This window comes from Mesocricetus auratus, unplaced genomic scaffold (genome assembly GCF_017639785.1).
Source record: "Mesocricetus auratus isolate SY011 unplaced genomic scaffold, BCM_Maur_2.0 Super-Scaffold_100023, whole genome shotgun sequence".
NCBI classification, from domain to species: Eukaryota; Metazoa; Chordata; class Mammalia; order Rodentia; family Cricetidae; genus Mesocricetus; species Mesocricetus auratus.
The window spans coordinates 9,991,983-10,013,805 of NW_024429204.1; the positions used below are offsets into that span (position 1 = coordinate 9,991,983).

General features: G+C 37.0%; 1 long non-coding RNA gene across 2 annotated transcripts in view; it reads left to right on the plus strand.

Annotated features, from left to right (window-relative positions):
- Positions 1-21,823, plus strand: part of LOC110341350 — a 143,284-nt gene that overhangs the window by 113,380 nt on the left and 8,081 nt on the right. Inside the window, exon 4 of one of the 2 annotated variants that reach the window (XR_002383253.1) lies at positions 8,462-8,759. The exons of the other annotated variant lie outside the window; for it this stretch is intronic. This is a non-coding gene — a long non-coding RNA (uncharacterized LOC110341350). Of the gene's footprint in view, positions 1-8,461; positions 8,760-21,823 lie in introns of those variants that run through there. 2 annotated transcript variants of the gene reach the window in all.

Consider the following 21,823-nt stretch of genomic DNA (forward strand, 5'->3'; position numbering starts at 1 on the left):
TTTTTGGTGCTAGAGGGAATGTAAACTTGGGAGACTACTTTGGAACTCAGGGAGCTTCCTCATGAACCTGAAACCAAAACTACCATTTACTTAGTCATTCCATTTCTGAAAGGTTCTTAATACCAGAGACACTGTATATCCCTATTTAATAAGGGATTTGCCACAAAATCTAAATGTCCATGAGCAGATGAACTGATAAAGTCATTGAATTGCCGTGCTTAGTGATTTTCTTCCCAGCCGAGTAACTGACATCTTGGGCATTTCTTTTTTTGTTGTTGTTGTTATTTAACTTTGTACACATGTCAATCCCAGTTCCCTCTCCTTCCCCTCCTCCCCTGCCCCCCCCAGTCTGCTCTTCCCCCCACTCCATCCCTCCTCTGCTCCCCAGGGAGGGTAAAAGATTCCATGAGGGATTTTCATAGTCTGTTATATCATCTTGAGCAGGGCCTAGATCCTCATGTGTCCAGGCTGAGAGAGCATCCCTCCATGTGGAATGGGCTCCCAGAGTCTATTTGTATGCCAGGAATAAATACTGATAGTCTCCATGGTCCTACAGATTTGCTGAAGCCTCTTCTCTGACACCCAGGTTCAAGGGGTGTGTGTCTGGATCAGTCCCATGCTGGCCTCTCAGGCATCAGTCTGGGGTCCATGTGTTCCCCCTTGTTTAGGTCTGCTGCCTCTGTGGGTTTCCCCAGCCTGGTCTGATTCCTTTGCTCATCACTCTTTTTTGAAACTGGGTTCCAGAAGTTCAGTTCGGTTTTTAGCTGTGGGTGTTTGCCTCTACTTCAGTTAGTTACTGGATGAGGGCTCTAGGATGGCATATAAGGCAGTCATCAATCTCGTTATCAGGGGAGGACATTTAAGGTAGCCTTAATGCCAGTTAGTGTCTTTCTTGTAGATCTGTGAAGATCTCACTAGTACCAGATCTGTTCTCCAACTTATAATGGCTCCCTCTATTATGGTATATCTTATCCTTCTCCCTTCTATTCTCTTCCTGGCTCAACCTTCCTGAGGGAGGCATTTCTTAAGTCTTCTCCTAGGAAGGGACTTTTAACAACAACTGTATATGCAAAGTGAATTTTTTTCAGTCACAAAAAAAAAGAAATGATGATATTTGCATAGGAAAAGATAAAACTGAAAAGTTATATTAACTGAAGTAACCACATATATATGCATTCAAAGGATCAATATTGGAAGGTACAAATTAAAAAATAAAGCAAAAAAGAAAAATTAAAAATTATTTGAAAAAGAAAAAAAAGTCCTGACTCTTCATTATGAGATAACCTCCAAATATGCATTGAGCTTTTGATCTGTGCTTCTGGGCATGTGTCCTAACCCCTAGGAGTATTTTGTTTCCCAAGTAAAACCTCCTTCAGGGAGGCAGCATGCACAGGGTTTGCTTGGGTCTGCACCACATGGTGTTTGAGAGCTGAAAAGAGAAGTGAACACATGTCCCCATCCCTAATCCAGAACCTAACTCCAATTGATAACCACTTGCGAATGAAAACAGTTTCAGTCATTATTTTCTAAATCCATATCCAAAATCAATTCTCTAATAAATTTTCAGTAGTAGTTTTTTTCATGTTTTGGCAAATATATAAATGGTATATCTTCATGGTTTAGAACATACCCAGCATAGATTCAACATCCTAAACATTCTACATTTTTCCAATTCAAATACTTCTTTCTTCCCTTTATTTACAGATAACCAATGACTTCCATTTATATTCTTATAGTCTTTCTCTTTCCAGCAGTTCTTGTAGGTTTTTTAGGTTAGGTTGCTTTATTTAGGAGTATATATTCACTTTTATCTACATAAGCTATGACTAGATGTTTCTTTTTACCACCCAATAATATTTCCCTGCATGACATATCAAAATTTGTCATTTATTAAATGTCATCTGTGCTTTTACCTTTTACAGTGAGGGTTAGTAAATATATCATCAAATTTGTAGAGAGGTTTCACGTGGGCATATCTGCAAGTAGTTGAGGAAAAGTGGTAAGGGGAGTTTTTCTTAATTATATAGTTGTCTCCATTTACCTGTAAGAGTATTGCCAACCTTTGGGATGTAGTGGAACATTCCTGTAATTTTAGCTTTCAGAAAATGAGCTAAGAAGAATGTTTCAAGTTTCAGGACAGCTTGGGACAAAGAATGAGACCAGGTACAAACTACAAAACAACTAAGAATTGTTAATCTGACTTTCAGTCTTCATATGGCATGAACTTATTTATCTGTTTATTACAATGTATTTATTCACATTTCTCCCTCCAACCCTTCCTCCTGACACCCTCACCTTCCCCTAGTCCAACCCCAGTCTACTCTCCTTTTGGATAATGGCTCCCATGAGGAGTCAATAAAGTCTGGCACAATAGGTTGGGGCAGGGCCAAGCTCCAACAAAGAAGTAAGAATTTAAAAAATAGAAAATGATAAAGAAAAAAATATTATTGTAACAGCAGTGTGAGGAATATTGTCCTCACAAGAAAGAGTGCTGATGTGAGTTACTACATTCCAAAAATTTGGAAGTCACACATTTCATATAAAAGAAATTGCAGGGAAGTAGCACATACTACTTGGCCATACACATTACACTAACTCTACTTGTGACTCAAAATTGAATAGTGTCTATAATATAGACAATCCAATTCTCATTATTGGAGATACTGAGGATTAAGATAAAGAAGGGAGCCGGGCGTTGGTGGCGCACGCCTTTAATCCCAGCACTTGGGAGGCAGAGGCAGGCGGATCTCTGTGAGTTCGAAGCCAGCCTGGACTACCAAATGAGTTCCAGGACAGCCGCCAAAGCCACAGAGAAACCCTGTCTCGAAAAACCAAAAAAAAAAAAAAAAAGATAAAGAAGGGAGGTGAGGTGTTGGTGGCATACTTCTTTAATCCCAGTACTTAGGAAGCAGAGGCAGATAGATCTCTGTGAGTTCGAGGTCATCCTGGTCTACAGAGAGAGTTCCAGGACAACTTCCAAAGCAATACAGAGAAACCCTGTCTTGAAAAACAAAAAAAAATCTATATTATAAACATGAACTCTTGAGTATGAAAAGATGCATAATTTTGTAGAAATACGAGTGGTTAAGTGTAAAAACACAGAATATCTCTGCTTTATTTCCTCCCTTTTGACTGGAGTACTCTAGAAGTAACAATATAGCAAGAGCAGTGAGAGTTGTAAGTAATCAAACCTTGGTTTCTGGTAACATTGTTTGTCCAGTAAAATGTTCCAGGGCTCCATGGAGACAGGCTTTGGTGTTGAATAGAGCAGACAGCATGGAAATGTAATCCTGCAGGATTTTGTGAAGTCTGAAAGTAAGAATGCAATCACTAAGAGTCCACAAAGAGAAGAGCATTTTGAAGACTCACAGAACCAAAGGGAAAGAAATCCTAAAGACCAGGTTAGAGCAACTTAGGCAAAAAAAGACAATGTAACAGTGTTGGGTTATAAAACCAAGTATCAATTGAATACCCAAGATACCTTAACAGGATAAACTAGTAGTTTAATAAAAATAGATAAAAAACCAAAAACTGTGTTATGCAGACACCACCCAAATCTAGAGAAGACATAAGAACAAGGAATGGAATGTCACTGCTACCTTTAACTGCGTTTACACACAGTCACTTCTGATAAAGTGCACATGTGGGAAGGGCAACAAGGGAGAATCTACAATGGAAAAACCTGGCTTTCATCACCTCAGGCAAGAGCTCTAGGTCATCATCCATAACGATGCCCTGTTCATGATTGGAAACTTTGACTTTATAATATCTGTGATGCTCTTTCCCGAAATGCTAATCCAGTTTACTCCTAAGAAAAACAACACAGTGTCAATGAAAAGACAAACTACCGTGTCCCTCGTCAGGACTGTTCAAAGATGTCAGTGCCACCAAAATGAGGAAGAGCAGATGTTTCTTCCTTCTCACAACCAAGAATAAGCTGCATGATCACCAATTGATGACAGAACACTAGGTCAGACACAGGACATCAAGTGTCCAAAAATTCAGTCTGAACTAACGTGAAGTCTGAAGTGGGATAGTCGTGTGTGGGGGTTCACCCTGGACTACACAATGAGATCATGTCTGAACAAAAGCTTATCTGACTGAAGTATGCCTATACCTAATAACACATTACTGCCATTTCATTACTTATTTGTGGAAAATTGATCTCTAAGAGTTTAATAGAGGCCAGAAGGTGGAAGCTGGGTATTCATTATGTAGGAACACAAGTAGTGTTCTATAAACATGAATCATATATAAAATATGGAGAAAGGGATGGTGACATAAAAGAAGGAAAAGGGAGAGGGAGAGAGAGAAAGAGAGAGAGAGAAAGGAAGGAAGGAAAACCACTTTCAAATCTTCGACTTCGTGAAGAGGCTGGAGTTCTTCTTTTTCTGTTTATTTATTCTTCTCTCACCTAGTACATCCAAACCACAGTTTCACCTCCTACCACTCCTCACAGCGCCTCCTGCACCACCTCTGCTTCCTCGAGATCCAGCGTCCCCATGTTTCCCTTCAGAAAAGAGCAGGACTCCAAGGGATGTTAACCAAATCCAGCACAAACCCTCATATCATGGCAGGACAAGGCAACCCGTTATGACAACAAGGGTCCCCAGAGCCGGCAAAAGAATCAGAGACACCCTCCACTCCCAGTGTTAGGAGACCCACACAAACAGCAACTTAAACACAGCCACAACACTTATGCAGAGGACCCAGGAAGCTGGGCATCTTAATCATATCACAGCTTTCTGATATCGCTAGTTATGATAGCCAGCTTGCCTTAAGGGTCTCCTGGTGCTACCTTCCCAGGCTGGAACTCCAGTTGAACACAAAGTCTACCAGATTCTTATTTGGGCTCAGGTTATCCTGACATTGTTCCTCACAATTGCTTGACATAAAAGCACTTTACCCCTGCACAATCATCTCTGATCTGAAAGCTGTTATTTCTCATCCTGAAAATATCCAAAGCTGAACCTAAAGTTATGACCCAGTCATGCAAGTGATACAGGGTGTTGAGGCAGAGTGACCGCAGTTTCAGAACCAGCTTGGGCAAATTCTTAAATCCCTGTTTTAAAGAAAAAAATTAAAAATTAGTCTGGGGATAGCACTTGCCTAATGTTAGAAAGTCCTTATATTCAATCAACTTTCAGACTATAAAGGGAAAAGCTATAAATATTAATACATATTAAAGTATAAAGTACTGATATATCATGTGTTTGCATGCTTACCTAGGTCCACTGATAAGATAGCAGGAATGACACCTAATTGATATGATTAATAATCTCTTCCCTTGTAATCCAACATGTTCTGAGAGTTCAATATTTTGAATTTCTAAGGATGTCAACATAAAAAACAGGATTTTTATTCTCACCAGGACACTACATTTTATGGACACACAGGAGGTTTGCAGAAATTAATGTTATATCCTTGTACACATCGATCTTGTTAGTTTTGAGACACATTACAGTATGAATAAGAGGGAGGATTAAATTTTTCTTTTACTAAAAATAGACCTTTTCCATAAAATATATTCTGATTACAATTCCTCCAGCAACTCCTCCAGTGTCCTGCCCTCTTCCCCTCCCATCTGAGTTCACGCCATTTCTGTCTATTCTTTAAAAAAGACGTTAAAAGAATAATAATAAAATAAGAAAAATAAAAAACAAGAATAGGACAAAACAAACAGATAAACAGAAGGAGCCAAAGAGAAGCACGTACAGATAGATACTCAAATAGTCACAAAGTGGAGTCCCATAAAAATGGAAAAAATAAAGCTATAATATATACAAAAAGGAATTGTAAGGTTAATAAATGCTCTGACTCATCATTGGGAGTCAAAGAAACTCCAAAATTGTTCTGTGTTATACATCTACTGCTATGAATAGGGCTTGGCCTTAAGAGTGGTTTGTAGCTCCAGCAAGACTCCATTGGAGAGAACTAAGTTTTCATTTGCTGGTGGTTACCAAAAGGACTTAGTTTCTGGGTTAGGGATAGGGTTTGTCTTAAATTCTCCTCTCAGCACTGGGGTCCCATGTAGCCTATACCTGTGCTGTCTTTGTGCATAACACCATAGTCTAAGTTCATGTGTGCATTAGTCCTGCTCTGTTTAAAGAGCCTTGTTTCATTTGTGTCCTCTATCCTTTCAGCTCTTAAAATTCTCATGCCTCCTTTTCTGGAGGGTTCCATGAACCTTGAGGGGAGGGTTTTGATGTGGATACCATATTTAGATGAATGTCCTGAGATCTCTAACATTCTGCATATTTGTCTCTCCATGAGTCTCTGCATTTTTTCCCAATTACCACAGGAAGATGCATCTTTGATGACATCAGAGAAAGGTAGCAATCTATGAGTATAAGGGTACATTGTTAGGATTTGTTTTATAGCTACATTTCTTTAACTCAACAATAGTATTTGTTTTTCCCCAGTTCCTTATTCTTCCTGGTCTCAGGTCTTGGACATGTGACCTTCCTCAGGGACGGGTTCCATTATAATAGAAAAGGCCTCAGTTCTAATCAGCTTTAATATACTAGTTTGTTATTTCCCACAGGCTGTGGGCTATGCTGTACTAGAGAATTTTTCAGGTACCTTATCACTGTAGATCAGAGACTTTGCAGCCCTATTGGTGTTTTCCCTTTGGAAAGCACACATAGTTATCTCTAATAATATGTACACTAGTCCCGAGGGGTCAAGGCTCTAGGTGGGCACCCAAATGACTTCCCTATGTTCAGTGAACTGTGGAGTTGCTGTCTTAAGCATTTTGCCTTACCATCTATTTACAGAGAGGTGACTAGACAAAGATGTATTCTTTTGTGACTGGGAAAAGTGTTCTGTAACTATCTTTTAGAATCTCTTAGTTCATGATATCAGTTAGCTCCAGTATTTCTCTGTTTGTTTGTTTTGTTTTTTTGTCTAGATGACTTGTGTGTTGGTGAAAGCAGGCATTCTAGTCGCCTACTATCATTGTATGATACTCAATGTGTTGTATTTGCTGCAATAATGTTTCTTTTATGAACTTGGGTTCACTTGTATTTGGTACATAGACGTTTAGCACTGCAATGTCCTTTTTTCCTTTGATAAATGTATAGACTCTTTTCCTGTATCTTCGGATTAGCTTTGCTAATGTCCATCATGTTGGATACTAAATTGGCTGTACTGGCTTGCTGCTTGTGTCCATTTTCTTAGAATATATGTTTCTATCCTTTTATCCTGATTTGATATAAACTGTTTATGATAAGGTAGGTTTCTTGGATGATGCAGAAGGAGTTATCCTGTTTGTATATTCAACCAGTTAGTCTGTGTTTTTAATCAAAGAATTGTTCTTGTTGATGTTAAGAGTTATCAATGAGCATTGCTTATTGATTTCCATTATTTTGTTGGTTTGATGGGTGGTTTTCTGCGAATTTGGAATTTCTTGTCCAAAATTATCTCCTCCTTGTCTTTCCTTGGGTGTGGTGAATATCTCCAAATTGGAGTTTTCTTTCTTACAACTTTTGTAGAGCTAGATTTAAATAGACACTGTTTAAATATGGTTTTGAAAATCATGAAGTATATTTCTCCATATATTGGGTGTTATGGCTGGTTTTATGCCAATGTTACATAAGCTAGAATAATCAGAGAAGCCAGAGCCTCAGTTAAGAAAATGCCTACATAACATTCAGCTGTAAGGCATTTTCTTAATCATTTATCAATGGGGGAGGTCCCAGCCTATTGTGGGTGGTGCTATCCTTGGATATCTGTTCCTGGATTCTGTAAGAAAGCAGGCTGAGCAAGCCCTTGCAAAGCAAGCCAGTAAGTGGTACCTCTCCATGACATTGGATTTGTTATTTACAGCAATGATGAAAGCAGTGTTTTAAATCAGTTGTATTTGGAAAAAAAGCCATGCTGTCTAGAACTCCATGTAACAGCTACTTTAACAATAATTATAGTATCTTTCATAAATAGATTCATGATTCATAGATTTTTGTGAGATATAATCATACCATTTGAGAATACATACTATATGATCGTAAAGCTTGACTATAACCCAAGAAAATAACTAACCCAACCCTAACCTTTTCTTTCTCAGTGAGAAATATACCAAATACCTTCACAAATGTAAATCATGTGTGTGATTTTTGATGCATAAAAATAAATTCTTATTGTGTAATACATACTTCATGATCCAATTTCATAGCAAACACAGAGAATCAATGACAATTTCTTGAATCTTCAGGAAGTATAATAGGCATGAGTAACAGAAATTATTTGAATATTTTAAGCAGTTTATATAGTTAGCTAATACAATATGAATACTAATTATTCATCACCCAGGACCATGTGCATTTATCTTGCTACTGCCATTCCCACAGGCATAAGTGCTAATGTTCTCAAGCTTGAAGAAGAATTTATTTACTTACGATCGACATTGATGGCTGTGAGTGGTTTCCATTCATCATTTCCCATTTTCATTATGTTTGAATTCCAGATAAATTTGATTCAAGATCAGTAGCCTATGGCAATTTCTCTGACATGAAGGAAGATGAAAATTGAAAGATGAAAAATTGAACTGGCAAGCTTGTGTGGAAAGTTAGTGATGTACAGTCACAAAGCTCTCTGCTCAATTTCATAATCACCTCACAGAAGGGCTGTAGCTTAGAAGACACACAGCCTGTACTGAGCAAATAATTTCAATATACACTTTATTATACAAAATACAAAATGTTCTCCCATCAAAATATTTTTAAATGTCTTAAGAAAGATGATTAAAACAAATGTATAATATATTTTACATGTCATTTGTAAATCATTAGGTCATAAATAATGTATTTGGAAAGGGTGGTCATCCATAAAATAAATGTACAAACTACAACACCACATTTTAGTTACAAAAGTGTGTATGTCGAGTTGGGTAATCTTAATGTTTTGAAAAACAGAAAGTAAATTATTAGTTTGCTCACTTGCTCACCTGTTATTTATGGATTGCACTATGAATGTAAGAACTGGCGTTGATCTGATTCAATAATGGACCAAATCTACACTGTCCTTCATAGACTGAGCTTGCAACCTAGGAACTGTTGTAGAAAGGAAACTATCAGTGTGCCAAAGAAGATATACAGAGAGGAGTCTTCCGTGTGCTAGAAGAACAGTTGTGGGTCAACAATTCATGTTTATGACCTGGGTGTGGTCAAAGTCATCATCATTTACATATGATTTACAGACTGAAACCAGAATAGAAATATTTATTTACTAGAAATTGCAAGAAGATAATATTTATCAGGAATAATAATCCAGATCATAATGATTTTATAAAGTACTTTATTACTCTTGTTTAACTAGAAAAATAGCAATTAAGGCATTTAAACTTCAAAAAGTAATCTTTAATCATATTCTTTTACTGAATAGTGTAGCTACAGTGTAAAGTGAGAATAGAAACTCTTCTAACCTGACTCCATAGACCAATTGAAAAGCTTTAGAGTTTGAACTTATTTATTTGAACTTACGGAGAATATAGTAAAAGAAGAAAGAATGATAAACAGGCATTCGAATTCTCATTTACTTGAAATTAAGTTCATGTCCTATTGACAGTATTTTTCACTGCAGGTAAATGTATTTGGCAATCAAATTTACACAGTGAAATAACTGAACTATGTTACTGAAATTAGATATAAATAGGAATTAGATATATCATACGCATATGTATGTAGTGTTTTAAAAAGTAAAACTCTTCACACTTGCATTCAAAAGCAAAGCAAACAATGAAGCAGAAATAATAACTGCTGATGTATTCTCTGAAACAATTTTCTCAGTTTTGATTTAAAAATTAAAGTGAGTCCTGCGAACTCCCCTGTGCATGGGCATACTTCTTCATGTCTCTGCTTTCTAGAGTATGTGACGGGATTTTCAGATATTATGCCACAATGCAAGGAAAAATGCATCTTCTAAACCACACCACATACCACATATCCTGACATAAACGAATAGCACTGGATGCATGTTAATTTTCTCATTATCATTTAAAAATATATCTTTTAGTGTACCCGATTAACACCAATAACTAAAAAATGGAATTCTACTTAAGCTTTTAACATATTTTATGAAGAAAGAATTTATCTTTTCTTGAATTTTGCCATCTCAGATGTTATATTTTTCTTTCCTACCGTTTTGTTCTCTTTAAGCTTGACAATGAAATGCACAGCATGTTAATCATAGGAAAGCTGTAACACTGAAGAAAATCTCCTTGGTCAATGTCTTTTAGAAAGCAAGATAAAATAAAGGCCATGATATATCCAGTATCATGAAGCTGCTTATTTTAACCCCCAAATACAACTTATATAGCCCTATGTAAACACACACACACACACAACCTAGGAAGAGCAAAACCTGGTGTTCAATGGTCTTTTATGAAGGAATGGGAGAGTTGAGATATTGTGCCATAAGGTAATGGGTCCAAATGAACTGACATCAGCAAAGTAGATTAGGAGATACTAAGTTTTCAGATATATCTAGGGGATACAAGTGTTTGTAAAGTCCCAAGACCATTTCTAGAGAATACACATTGGAAGAAAAATGAAGAACATGATAGTGGTCACTTGATGGTAGGGGTCACTTTCTTGCCTATGCCTATAGCATTTTTCTGGCTAAGGCTATGCTACATGGAACGGCCTGTCCCTTGATGGGGTGGGAGCAGATTCCTGATTTATCTCACATGACAGGTAACCCTGTTAGGACCCGTGTTGTTTACTCTTCTCATTGCTGTGAAATAACAGACATTATACTTGACAGTTTCCAGTACCCTCGTGGTGGTTCATAATGACTTGTAACTCCAGCTACAGTGGATCTGACATCCTTTGGCGTCAGTATCACCTACCTGCATGCATGTATACATCACACACACACACCTAATAATGGTAATAATTAACTAATAATAATAAAATGAAAGATCCTTAAATGTTAAGTTTAACACTAGGGGATACTGACAACAAAACATCAATTTATGTAAGAATATCTTTACTATATTAACCAGAGTTTTTTTTAAAAAGTGCAATTGCTTTCAATGTGGCAATTCTTCTTAACTATTTTTTTCTAGTTTAAAGTTATATGTGAAGAAACACTAGGTTCAGTATATTTTCCTATTAACCTAACTATTGCTCATTGTCATAAGTCATTATAGAGTTTATCTACAGCTAAAATAAACAGTATTACACAGATCCAAGTTATTTATGTTGAGTTTCATTTGAGCTATTATTTCTTATTGTTATTTATAAAGAGACTTGTTTGAAACACTCTCATTGGTTTTTCTGTTGAAAATTTGTGTAGTCATGTTTACAAGTGTACATGAAAAATATCTTTTACACCAAATTTATTTTACATGCAAACACAGAAATACATATATTCATGTACACATACTACATAATTTCCAGACTTCTATATCAACATGACCATCTAAGTATCTATTATTGATATCATTTTGGCAGAAAGCCTCATTATCTCTTTCAAAAAAGCATCTATCCCTTTTTCCTCTATATTTGCTAGAGGCCATTCACTATCTAGCTGCTATGTTCATTTTCTTTTGAAATTTAAATCGTTGTGGCAGATTTCTGTTCCAAATTCTCTAATGGCTTCCTGTCTAAGAGGGAAAGCCAATGTGTTTATGTATATAGTTTTCAAATTTGGCTCTGTACCAGGTCCACCTGGGTAGATTTATAAATTGTCCATGACTGGATGTTAGCCCAGTTCAATTGAATCAGAGTGTCTGGAATTACTGACCAGACAAGAGTACATTTTGACTGGCGATCTTAATGGACAGTTGAGGCCCATTAGACAATTATGTCTAGCTGTTACTTCCCCCTGACTTCATCTTTTTTTTCCTTAGACTCTTCCACATATAATGGCCTCCTGGCTAGTTCTCAAAGGGCTACTGCCATAAGACTTTGGAAGCACAGATCTCCTACTCATAACTGGGTATTTTCAGTGATCATATTCTGGCCTTTCTCCAACTGCACACTTTCCATAAATGGGAGTGTGTAAAGACAGGAAGAAGAGTACATATGCACTCTCATCATAATTCCGTACTAAATGATGACTCACCTTTCATCTATAGATCCTTCCTGTTCCTCTTTCATGGACCACCTTTCAAAGGTGGTCCATCCATCAGCGTTTCCACGAACTTTACTGAAGATTTGGTTTAAGGATGTATTTATGGAGAAATGGAAAGCTAGATATGCAAATATTCAGAACCATCTGTGGGATGGGACAAAACCTGAAAATGTGATACTAGGGGAGCCACAAGAAAACAGATGCCATAAATTAAGGGCTTGCGCTTTCAGAATAGTTATATGTTCTGTGTAGAAATCTATAATACTGGGTAATTAAACGTTTTATTTGCAAAACACAGATACTGATTTCTAGTCTGATTTATGCTTTTAAATTTTAAACATACACTTTATAAATGACTGAGTTTACTCATTTATCAAAGTCAGTTAAGCATATGTAAGCATGTCTATTTATGAATTCTGCTGGGTTGTAAGGACATATTGTTCTCCTTCATGAGCAGACTAGTGCAATTGCATAATTATTCATGGGTTTACATCATTTCTGACATACAAATACAAAATAATAATTATAACATATAGTAATCATACTATAATGAAATCCTGTATACATATTAATATAACTATAAAACTACATATCTATACAATTATGTATCCAATATTATTATTTTTGATACCTGTTGAATGTTAAATTTAGTATTTATAAAGGAACCAAATCCTATATTTTTATTTTTCTAAAAGTAGACATAATGTAAAATATAATAGTTCAGTATTATTATGTTTAAAATAAATTAATCCCTTTATTTTAACATTTTTATCAAAATAAGAGAAACACAATCAATAAGAGTGATTGATAAAGTAGTCAATAAGTCTGTAGATTATTGATAAATTCAAGTTTTAATTTCCCCAGTATCCACAATTCTGGGGGAAAGGAAAGGAACAAGACAGAATGAAGTTTAGAACACTGGCAATTAGACTATGAGAGAATAAGCTTTAGGTCAGGAGTAAAGACAGCAATACTAACCTACAATGTTGATGATTTTAGAGACCACCAAAAAAGCACTAATATACTTGGTCATAATGCCACATGCACATCATACATATGATGTATGGGAGCAGATGAAAAATTATTGGGTAGGAACTATGTAACGTAGCCATTTCTCAATGCCTACGAAAAAGAGAAACACAATCTCTACTAGGGCAATGCTGCAGTAACTCTTGACTGTACTTTATGTTAATGTGGTGGCCATTACTTTGCCTTGCATTGCAAATCATTTAGAATATCTATTGGGTAGGTCAGCATTAACCTAGCCCTATTAATGGAAGGCAGTTAAGGAAAAAAGTATTGAGCTGAGCTAAATTGATAAACGTCACAGTCCCCATATTCCATTTTTTAAATTTTTTTGGTTTTTTTTTTTTGGTTATGTTTTACGAGACAGGGTTTCTCTGTATTGTTTTGGAGGCTGTCAGTCCAGCCTGGCCTTGAACTCAGAGATGTGCCTGCCTCTGCCTCCCGAGTGCTGGGATTAAAGGTGTGCGCCACCACTGCATCTTGTTTTAAACAATGCAAAGCTTCCAAGAAGTGATGACAGCAAGGTGGTGTGGAACTAAAACTGGAATAACACAACCGTCTGTTATACAGTTGAAAACCAGCATATACTCTTCTTCAAAATAGGATATAAAAGACACCAAAGCATCTTTGTGAGCTGCTCACGCCACTGCTAGAAAAATCACTTTCTCAGTTACATCTGATTCAAATTCCAAGCCACATCATCAGTTTCTATGAACATGTTTGATAGACAGATGCATAAGAAAAGAAATAGTTATGTATATACCCAAATGTGTTCACAATAATACAAGGAAAATGTTCAAATGAATGTTGCTCTTGTTTCTGAAGCAGTTACTGAAATCACTGGTGTGTAGAGCTATTCTATTTTATACTTCTTCATTTTCTGCCATGGAAGGTCTCTGTGGCTGTTTATATGTTCTTATCTAGTAGTTAGAGCCAAACTCCACTCCAGAATGTTCTGAGTCTTGAGTTTTGTAGTTTTATTATTTTTCAAATGTAGCCTATAGAATGTATATTTTCTGTTTGTATTTTTAAACAATCTTGTTTTCCATACTGCAGTTTCCTCTCCCCTCTGTCTTCCAGCTCCCCTCACCTTCTTCCTACTTCCACTCCTCAGAGAGGGTGAGACCTCCCATGAGGTATTAAGAGACCTCATTCGCTCCCCCATTCCGCAAAATCTAGAATGAGCAAGGTATCTTTCCAAAGTGAATGGACTCCATAAAGCCAGTTCATGCACTAGGGATAAATACTGATTATCCTGCTAGTGGTCCAACAAACTGCCCAAGCCACTCAGTAATGGATGGAAGCAGATAGAGAGATCCACAGCTAAGCACTGGGCAGAACTACTGGAGTCAAGTCGTAGAGAAGGGGGAGCGATAATATAGGAAAGAGGTCAAGACTATGGTGGTGAAATCCACAGAAAACAGCTGACCAGGGCAAGTGGGATATCACGGACTCTGGAGTTTTATAGTTTTAAACTAACTATAGGTAGATATAGGGCTTTTTAAAAACCCTTCACTATGTCTAGAATCTGCATATGAGTGAGTACATACCAAGTTTGTCTTTTTGTGATTGGGTTACCTCACTCAGGATGGTTTCTTCTAGCTCCATCCATTTACCTGCAAATTTCTCTATTCATTCTTCAGGTGAGGGGCATCTAGGTTGCTTCCAAGTTCTGGCTATTACAAATAATGCTGCCATGAACATAGTGGAACAGATGTCCTTGTTGTATAAATGTGCATCTTTTGGGTATATGTCTGAGAGTAGAATTGCTGGATATTTTGTTAGATTGGTTCCCATTTTCTGGAGAAACTGCCATACTGCTTTCCAAAGTGGCTGTACACCCTGGGAAAACCAACAGAAACACCTAACCTGAGCAAGTGGGAACTCATGGACCCCTGTCTGACAGCTAGGGAACCAACATAGGACAGAACCAGGCTTCCTAAACATGGGTGTCAGTTAGGAGCACTGGGCAGCCTATGGGGCCTCTGGTATATAGAACCAGGATGTATCCCTGTTGGGCGCCCGTTTCACATGGAGGGATACTCTCTTAGCCTAGATACACAGGGGTATCTGCCTCAAATGACTTGACAGACTCTGATGATCCCTCATGGAAGGCCTCACCCTCCCTGGTGAGTGGATGGGGGATGGATGGGGGGGTATGGGAGGATGAGAAGGAACCGGGATTGATAAGTAAAATAAGATTGTTTCTAATTTAATTTACATATAAACTCTTCAACTGAATCACCTACATTTCAACAGATTTTTCTTATAATACTGCGCAATAATGTCCTATTTTTAAAGATGCTGCATGATCTCTCATCTTGATCATCTTTACTAGCAGAAATGTCTTCTTTGACCATTAATTAATTGACATTAGCAAACTGAAGTGTTGAAAAGGCCAATTCAGATTTTTACTCATTCAAGTCCTGTGTGCTATATGTGTTTGCTGTAAAATAAATATGTTCAGAAGCAATGCCTCTGAATACTCCAAATACCATTACCTTATTTGATAAATCTATGGGTGACAGGTTTTACTAAGGAATGTTAGACGAAGCATATCATTATCCACGGAAAAGTGTCTATTCCAGAGAGTTCATATCATTCCTTGTCCATGGTGGAAACTTCACTATGATTATCATGCCAGCAGAAGAGTTGCTGGTTCTCCAGAAAAAAGCATTGTGTAAGAGCAGGTTAGTCATTCAGTCATAGTTAGCACGCCTGTCAAATTCTGCAATAGCAAACTCAACATAACATCAGCCACTCCTGCAATAACCCCTAAATTTGTATGTCTTGTGGGACAGAACAGGAATATCTGGGGAGACAAGAGTTACATCTGCAGAATGGATGATTTTTGTCCACATAGTTTTGACAGTTTCCTATTCCAGGATGTACTTTTTTCCCCTTTATGTATATACCATGAATGTCTTCATACTGTATGCTCATTCAGGAAAAATGTCTGTCCACATAATTCTCACCCAGAAGGCTTTATCACCAGTTTTCTAATGATGCTCTCTCCCTGTCCTTGATCAACCAACCGAATAATTTGCCATTTGTCATGAATCAATTTACATAATTATACCGCACACTTTCTCTTTTGTAGTAAAATTAACAACATGTTTCCAAAATCCTAACTGCGTGAATGGTTTTATTTAAGTTCTTTAAGGGATTTTCCAGAAGGAAGCCATAATTCTAAAAATTTCCATTTATAAATTCCATAATTTAGGGGGTGCCATAATTTTGCACTGAATCATTAGTGAATGTCTTAAGCCAATTTTTCAGTTTAATGAGTAATAGAGCCCCACATTCAGGGTTGAACTGAAGGAAGGAGTGCCGTAGATATATCAGAAGTGACCTGAACATGAGAAAGGGAAACAAAATAATGAATGAGATTGGAAAATAAGCCTGACACAAAGAGCTGTAAAGTTTCTTCCAGAGGTTACAGTACATAACCATTCATTTAAATATGATAGAAAGAAATTAAATATTCTGAGGGTACTCATGGGTGTAGCATACCCTTAATAACCTCTTGAAAGTCACCCTGTTTTGGTGAATAGAATGGACTGATTAATGAACTATAGATAGAAAAATAACATGCGAGACACTACAGTAGTATTCATTTTCAAAGTGTAGTGAAATAAAACTGGTTTTTGTTCTTATAATGGAAACAAATAACAACATGATATCCTGAAATTAGAAGAATGTAGTTCACTGATATTCTGAATATCATGTGTGAGGGGGAAAAATCATAAGTTTCTTCCTGGTTTTGAGATTTAACAACCACGTGACAGGGTTGCTGCTTTACTAGGAGGAAGGTGTTGGTGATTAGTTGCTTAAGCAATGGTAAAAGAAAATCATGAATTTGAAAATGCAGAGTATGTGATTACTCTGTAATCCTAGTGTAAAAATGCTAATTTCTCAGAAACATATAAAATATTCTTTCCATATATAAAACAAACGCCATCAATTTCAAACAGTTTTGTCATCTAACATTATGTACATACAAAAATGACTCAGGAGTTCAAATGCAAGTTAAGAATTACAGAAAATTTTGAAACATTTTGAGACATTAATGTTACATGAGGTCATCCAGCTAGATAAGATCATGAGGGCGTGATAGTCTTTTAAAAGTGAGCTCATAGGTACATTTGGAATATGATAACAAATTGAGAACAGATTTGAAATAAAATCAGAAACATTAGAAAAAGCAGCAGAATTGAGTCATACTTTTGTGTGTTTTCTTGAATATTAATTCTTGATTTTTAATAGCAATGTACTGCAGGCATTATCAAACTAACAAGAGATGTACAATTCTATTAGTTATATGTTAGTTTTAAAATATGGACTTAATTAAAAAATAGTATTTTAAAAATGTGTCAATACTAGGACTTATATAAGTATAATAACTCAATATCATTTGTCATATAAATTTATAACAATTATTCCATAAAATGTTAACAATTTAGTTTGACAAAAGAAGTAATATTCAGTCCTAATATTTTCGTGTTCTATTATACAGTAAATTTAATATTGAGGCTATATTTTTATATTTACTTGATAGTGTAAAAAATGAACATTTTAATTTTCTGTTAGCCTCAGATTATTGAGTTTCTGTCATAATGCATAATGTAGGAGAAATAGGTTTTTGCTGCTTTATTATTTCATTTTAAAAACAATCTTATTTTACATATCAATTCCAGTACCCTCTCCCTACCATCCTCCTATGCCCTCCACCGACTCCCCCAAACCACCCCCCACACAGTACTCAAGGATAGTGAAGCCTTCCATGGGGGATCATCAAAGTCTGTCATATCCTTTGGGGGAGGGCCTAGGCCCTCTTTCATGTATCTGGGTTGCAATACTACCACTCCTTAGGGAATGGGCTCCCAAAGTCCATTTTGCACTGGGGATAAACACTGGCTCCACTGTTAGAGGTCCCATAGACTGCCCAGGCCTCCTAGCTGGCACCCACATTCAGAGGGCATGGTTTGGTCCAATACTGGTTCCCCAGCTTTATGACTAAGGTCTCCTTGCTCTCATTAGGTCAGGTCAACTGTTTCTGTGGGTTTCTCCAGCATAATCTTAGCTCCTTTGCTCATCCCTCCTCCCTTTCTGCAATTGGATTCCAAGTGTATTTAGCTGTGGGTCTCTGCTTCTGATTTGGTTAGCTACTGATTGAAGGCCCTAGGATGGCAACCAAGGTAGTCATCAATCTCATTATAGGGGAAGGACATCAAATGCAGCCTCTCCACTACTACCTAGATTCTTAGTTGGGGTAATCCTTGTAGATCCCTTATCATTTCCCTAGTACCAGACCTCTCTATAAACCTATACTGGCTCCCTCTATGAAGACATCTCCCTTCTTGCTCTCCTTTATTCCTCCCCTGTCTCAGTCCCTCTTGTTCTCTTTCTCCTCCTTTTCTTCCCACCTCCCTCTCCCTTCTCCTCAAGCTCCCAATTTGTTCCTGGGTTCTTGTCCCTTTCCCCTTCTTTGAGGGAACATGTGTTTTTCTCTTGGGGTCCTCCTTGTTTCTGTGTTCCTCTGGTGGTGTGGACTGTAGCCTGGTAGTCTTTTGCTCTAGGTCTAACATCCACATATGAGTGTGTAAATACCATGCTTGTCTTTCTCTGATTAGATTACCTCACTCAGGATGATTTCTTCCAGTTCCATCCATTTGCCTACTAATTGGGGAAATATGTTTTAATTTTACTTATGTACAATTTTTATATTTCTTGCACTAGTTTGCAAACACAGAAGTATAACATAAGAGTGAGGATAGTTTATTGATAATAGAAATTCCCCCTCTAGAGAATCTGAGTGACAAGGATAAACTTGAAAGGACATATTTTTAATATAAATTAATATTGGTAATATAATTATTAGCCAGCAGACACAGGCTACCCTGATATGTGAGTAAGCAACTTTATGTTCCTTCCAACACAGACATGAGCCCCTTTTTGCAATGATGATGTTTCCATCATGATGGATGGTATTCCTTCAGACAGCTAGCCAAAGTAAAGCATTCCCTTAATAGTCTTCTATCTGGTATTTATCACACAGAAAGGAAAATTAACTAATACAGGATAATGGAAGGGATGTTGGAATTGCAAATTGTTGTGCTGTGGAATATAACTTTAGTTATTGAAGGATATGCTACATTTGCTTATGCTACGTTTGTCTAGTGATGTAAAGATGTGGTGCATTTGTTTTACTATGCCTATCTAAGTTGCCTGATTGGCCCAAATAAAAAGCTGAACAGCCAATAGCTAGGCAGTAGAAAGATGGGAGTGGATAGCCAGCAGAGAGACTATGTAGGGGGCGAAATCCAGGCTTGGGAGACAGGAGAACAAGAGAGATAGTAAGAAATGAAGATATGCAGGGCTAACCAGCTAGGCAGCTGCCAACCAAGCAGACACAGAGTGGGACATACAGAATAAAAGAAAGCTAAAAAGTCCCAAGGCAAAATGTCAGTGAAGAGAAACATTTAAGTTATAAGAGCTAGAGGGACCAGTAGAAGATAAGGTTGAGCATTCACAACTAACATTAAGTTTCCATGTCACGATGTGGGAGCCAGTTGGAGGCCCAGAGAAACTCTATACACAGGTGCTAGACAATTTTTGTCTAGACATAGTTTATGTTACCATATAATTAATGATACATTAAATCAAGGAAGATATTTAATATTCAAAGCCTGACATGGAACAGCAGATTGTCCCAGCTGCTATGCTAGTGGGAAGTGAGGGAGAAGGTATGTAAAGTACAGTGCCATTTTAAGTCAAGTATGTCATACACTATTATGGTATTTATTGCCCATCAAATTCTGGGACCTTCCGCCATCCAGTTCTTTGCTTCAGGTAGGTATATTTCAAATATCTATACCAACTTCTGCAGGATATCGTCTTAACTACTATTTAAATAATTGCTTTTGGGGGGGATGGAGAGTGGGCAGATACTCCTAAAATTGAAAGAAAAATAGCCTAAAAAGCAGAGTGTATTCTAAAATGCTAACTATTGGTGTTTCTATTTAGAATACATCTTAGTAGTAGTAAGGTACCACTCTGGGAATATATAAATTTCTCTCTCAGCATAAAATACCTAAAAATAGCTGGAATAATCTGTTTGACATATAATCAGTCTCTAAGAAGTTACTGTTTGTATTTTATTTCAAGTGCACACGTGTGCACTCATATGTATGGTGTTCATACTTTAAATGCTGAGACACACAAAAGTCGTGTTTGAAGAGTTTGTTTCTTGCACAATTTTGTGTGTGTTTTAAAATTCAGGTTACTGGTACATGGGCTAGGGTGTTGGAGCCCATTCCCTATGGTGGGATGCCATGCTCAGTGGCAGTAGGAACATGATATAATCCTGATATATGAGCTAGCTTGTTGAAACCAATTCGTTATGGTGGGGGACCATGTTCAGCATTAATGCATGGGAGACGGAACTGGAATGGAGATAGATGAACACAAAATTCCCTGGGCAGTTTTGAATAAACAGTTGAGAAATACACAGCAGAACCCAGTCGTATTCCCAACAATTTTGTCTCCAACTTAATACAGCAACTTGCCACTGGTCAGACAATTAAGCAGGGTCATGTGCTAGGAAAAGGGGACAAAGCAATGCGACACACACATATATATGCCTTCCTCGGGCTTTTTTCCTTTGAAGGATAATATGGGGGACGTTTCAGATATCACACGGTTATTATAGAAATGTAATCGCAACAATGACATCCACCCGACATTTGGAAGAAATTGTTTTGTGTGTTGATTAATAAAATTAAGAGAAAAGTTGTGGCATGAGCAAAATTTCTAGAGCTATAATTCAAAGCATTGTCTCATGTTTTGATGTTTTGACTGAACAAAATTGCTTCAGTGTCCATTGACTTGCTTTCAGGATTTCATAATGGGTTATTTTAGTTTAGTGGGTTATTTTTGTTTTGAAATCAGAACACCTGCATCTAGAGTCTTACATGATTTTGTTATGCTAAATAAATCTAAGCTCTTTAGGCCTCTGCACATGCACTGCAATGAGTGTTCTGTGGTAAATAGCAGCAAGACAGGTGCCTTGAGTCAGCCTGTTCAGTATGTCAAGCTGGAAACAAAACAAAATACTGTGCCTGTTTTGCATTTTAAATATCAGAGAAATACCACATCCAAGGTTATTAAACCTTGAGAGCTGTTTTAAGGGTTTCTTTAGTCTTCTTTTGAAACTCTTCCCACTCACTGTTCTATTATTTCGGTCTTTCATAGTCCCATGAATAATTGGCCAAAGCAACATTTTTCCCCAAAAAAGGATCTTTGTTTTATGTTGGGGTTTCACTTGTACGAGTATCTAGTATTGGTTTAGAGGCAGGAGTTCTGTAATGAAACCGTGCTTTCTACTTAATCATATTTAAGCTTCTTCATTTATTTGATGATTTTTATATTAATAATAAAGCATTGATCCTTAGGGTGCGAAAGGTTTGACAATTTCTGTTACAATACATGGAATTTTCCACATATTGGAAAATGTCACATGTCCCATAGCACATGTTCCTGAAAAATTAGAATCATGTCACCCTTGCTCAGCAACCAGTGTAACTCAATTTCTCTCTCTCTCTCTCTCTCCTTTCTTCCTTCTCATTTTCTCTCTTTTGTCTAGACAGTGTTCTTTATATTTTATTTTCATTTTCAACCATAGTTTGTTTATATATCCATAGATACATTGTGGATAATTTTAGTA